Raw genomic sequence first — 4,380 nt, forward strand, 5'->3', positions numbered from 1 at the left:
AGTGTCCCCAGCAGACTCATCCACTCCCTCACTGTGCATACTTCTTTCCCTAAGAAGGTTGTTACTCTCTCGAATCCTCGGGCTATCCTTTCCTGCGAGGGAAAAGCCCGAAAACTCAGAGAGTTCATCTGTATCCCGAGATACACACACTCTTGCTCGGGAATTAGTGATGACTTCTTGAAATTGACGAGAAGTCCCAAAGCCTTCGTCAATTCTAAAGTTACTTGTAAGTCCTTCAAACAACAATCTTCTGAATTGGCCCCCTTATTAGCCAATCGTCGAGGTACATGGATATCCTCACCCCTTTCAAATGAAGCCATTGAGCCACATTCCTCAAAATCCCCGTGAACACTTGAGGGGCCGTCGAGAGGCCGAAACACAGAGCCCCTGAACTGAAAATTTTAAAAACCCCCCCATCATGAATCTGAGAAACTTCCTCGAGGAAGGATGGATCGGTACGTGGAAGTAAGCGTCCTGAAAATCCAAGGAAACCATCCAGTCCCCTGGACGAAGCGCTGCCAGCACTGATGAAGGCGTTTCCATCGTGAACTTCTTCTTTTCTACGAAGAAGTTCAGGGCGCTTACATCCAACACCGGTCTCCATCCCCCTGAGAGGACTTCGGAACTAGGAAAAGGCGGTTGTAGAAGCCCGATGAATGATGGTCTGTCACTAGTTCGATAGCCCCCTTCTCCAGCATCTGATCTACTGCTAGATGGAGAGCTTGATTCATGATGGGGTCTCTGTACCTGGCCGTCAGTTCCTTGGGATGGTCGTCAAGGGAGGTCTTTCGACGAAAGGGATGAGGTAACCTCTCCTCAAAATAGAAAGGGTCCAAGGATCCGCCCCTTTTTGGGCCCAGACTTCTGCAAACTCTAAGAGTCTGGCGCCCACCGTTGTTTGAAGGACTTGCAAGTTATTTGGGGGCTTTAACAGACTTGGCGAAAGTCTTACCCTTCTTGAAGGTCTACGACCTCTAAACGTAGAGGTTCTTGATGAAGATGCCCCTCGAAAGGGTTCTCGAACACTTGCCTTTTCCTTCTTAGCCTTGGTAGGGAAGGAAGGGCGAGGTTTCCTTGCCGACTGTGCCAAAAGGTCCTGGGTGGCTTTGGCCGAAAGTGACCTCGAAATGTCCTGCACTCGATGTTTCGGGAACAACTGAGTAGACAGAGGAGCAAACAGCAAAGAAGACCTCTGAGCATGGGAGACCGACTTCGTTAAGAAGGAACAGTAAACCGACCTCTTCTTCACGATGCCGGCCCCATAAAGGGAGGCGATTTCACTCGCTCCGTCTCTTACTGACTTGTCCATACAAGACACACATAAGATCATCTGGTGAAATTGACTCTGGCACTTCAATTTTCTTGGCTAGGACTCCCAACGACCAATCAAGGAAGTTAAATACTTCTAGCACTCTAAACATACCTTTGAGCAAATGATCCAATTCGTTCATTGCCCAAGTCGTCTTAGCAGAGTTAAGGGCAGTTCTCCTTGTCGAATCTACCAGTGCCGAAAAATCCGAATCAGCCGAAGACGGTAGACCCAATCCTAAGGGCTCTCCTGTTTCGTACCAGAAACAGCGCTCCTGATAACTTCGAAGGAGGAAAAGCGAACATCGTTTTCCCCGCTTCTTCTTTGGAAGCCATCCAGGAACCAAAACTCCTCAGTGCCTTCTTCATAGAAAGAGTTGGCTTCATCCTCACACAAGAAGAACTCTTCGCTGTCTTCGCCGTTGTTTAAAAAAGTGAGTGAGGAGAAGGAGGAGCCGTAGGCGTAAGGAATCCCAAAAACTTGTAAAAGTAGCTCGTAAGCTTCTTGTAAGAAGAGACAGCAGCAGAAGTGTTCGGTTCCTCATCCGAACCTTCTAGGACGTCTTGTCGAGGCGAGCGCGGAAGATCCTTAGGTGACGAAGGGATCTAGCAGGAGTTGAGCGAGAGGTTGGAGAACGCCCTCTCTTAGAAGAGTTCACATCCACTGGAGAACGATGAGAAGATCTGGGAAGTATACATAGACTCCCTCTTCGAGGTATACGGAATCTCAGCCGAAGGAGAGGTAGGGCTCCTACTCCGAGAATTCTCGGAAACATCCGCAGGGCGCTTACGAGGAGGCGAGCGCCTACTATACTCTATGCACCTATCCTGGGGCGAGCGGCTGCCCAGGAGAAGAGCGCCTATCGAGAGCAGAGCGCTTGCGCGGCTCTCCATACCTGTCCAGTTGCGTACGATCAACGAAGTTCGACTGGAAGGGCGACAAAAAATGCGCCTACTAGGAGAAGGCTGCTTGCGAGACTCTTGACGTCTAACAAGAGGGTAACATTCAGGAGAAGGGCGCTTCAAAAACTAACGAGCGCCTACTTGGAGAAGGGCGCTTCCGGGATTCCTGGTGCCTACCAAGAGACAAACGGTCAGGAGAAGTGCGCCTAGAAGCGGGAGAGCGCCTACACGGAGAAGGCGCTTGAAAGACTCTTGTTGTCTGCTTCCCTTAGGAGAATAATCAGGAGTATGACGCCTTTAAAAGAGACGAGCGCCTACTAGGAGAGCTATGTGCAGTAGGCTCTTGGCGCCTACCTTGCGGAGCGGCTAACAGTAGGCCGTCTATCATGCACACGACTCCTACCAGACTCTAGATGCCTGTCAGGAGAGAAGTCACGATCCGATACTCGAGGAGAGTGACATCTGGAAGAAGAACGCCTACTTGTATAAGGGCGCCTTCTATAATCTTGAGGCTGCTGAGGAGAAGTCTCACGCGAGGGAGTTGAAGAAATCGCGTGATGAGCAGGTGCAGTGCGCTTACCGGAAGCGGGAATCCAATCTGGAGAAAAAACTTCTTTCTCCATAGAGCGTCCTACCGATGTTTGGCGCCTTGAAATTGAAAGAGAGCCAGGCGAGCGAGGGCGCTCACGCGAGTGAGGGCGCTCCCGCGAGCGAGGGCGCTCACGCGAGCCCCCACCTTCATACGAAACCTCCCCATATGAAGGAGAACGATCCTCTGAAGAGCGGCGCCTAGATCTCTTGATCGGAAGAGAAACGTCCTTCTTCCTACGTGATCTAACTGCTAGAGAGTCTGCTAGCGCCGTGATCTGAGCTTGAAGTCCCGCGAGTACTCTCGTAGGAGAATCTTCTAATTCTTCCTCGGAAGCAGGCGCCGAGCGCGGAGCGCCTGAGAAGAAGAACGATCACAGGATTTCTGTTTCTTCGCCTCCACCGACGATTCTTCCGGGAAAACCTCCGGACTAGAAGCCAAAGGACTGCAGGGAGCCTTCCAAGCCCTCTTCAACGGGCGCGACGCATCCGGGGAGTTCCAACCTCTCTTCGGAGAGGGAGACGACGAAGAGGAGAAGAATTGGCGTAGGAGCTCCTTCTTATAGCGATCCGAGGCAGCCTGGGAGCGTACTTCAGGATCTGCCGAGGGGACGCCTGACCGGTGGGGGCTCTCCCTAGCCCTCCTGCGGCTTTACCGACTTTCCTACTCCACTGGAACTGGGAGTCTGGAAGAGGTCTATGGCCTAGAGGCACTAAGGAGCCGGTCAGACGCACCCTCCACAACACTGGGGACACTGCACTGATCACTAACACTCTCCTTACCTTCCAACTGACGAATCTTCTGATCCACAGAACGATTCTTGGCTTTCAGAGCTGCCGCCTCCGAAGGCGAATCTCCGGCTTCGGAGCGGGGAGCCGGGGCTGCAACTTGGGAAGAAGGTTCTAATTCTACGTTAGTACTATTAGGATCCACATCCAACTCACTCATTCTAGATCTGCTAGAATTTCTAGAGGAAGCCTTACGCACTCTATCACGTTCCAACTTCCTAACATAAGAAGAGAGAGCCTTATATTCTTCTTCATTCAATCCCTTACATTCACTACAAGGGTTAGCAAACGCACAATCATTCCCCTGCATTTCATGCAAACCGTGGGGGGGTCTACCGAAGCTTTCGGCAACCTCACCTTACATCCTTCATTCACGCAACCCAAATAAACAACACCGAAGTTTTAACTACCGATTCTAGATCAGACATCGTTAAAGAAAATCAAACTCAAAATCAAACCGGTCCACAATCAGCGTATGCCAAGCCAAACAAAGCGAATACGTCACCAAAAGAAGTCCAAATTAACTCCAGGCAAGCGAGAATCGAAAAACTATCGAGAGGAACCGACAACAGTTGTTATCGTTCCCGCGACAGAGAAAAATCTGACAAGCTTACGGGAGTGTTTCGTACATCCGCCACCCAGCGGCGGGTAAGGTAGACCACCTGACCTACCTGTCGCGTGTGCCGCGAGATTTGAAATTCTGTCGGGAACGTCGGAGACTATAGGAGACTATAGCTAAGTATATATCTGTCAGGGAAGTTCATGTACAAAACTATCTTTGCTGGCAAAATG

Source organism: Macrobrachium nipponense, chromosome 16 (genome assembly GCF_015104395.2).
Source record: "Macrobrachium nipponense isolate FS-2020 chromosome 16, ASM1510439v2, whole genome shotgun sequence".
Lineage (NCBI taxonomy): Eukaryota > Metazoa > Arthropoda > Malacostraca > Decapoda > Palaemonidae > Macrobrachium > Macrobrachium nipponense.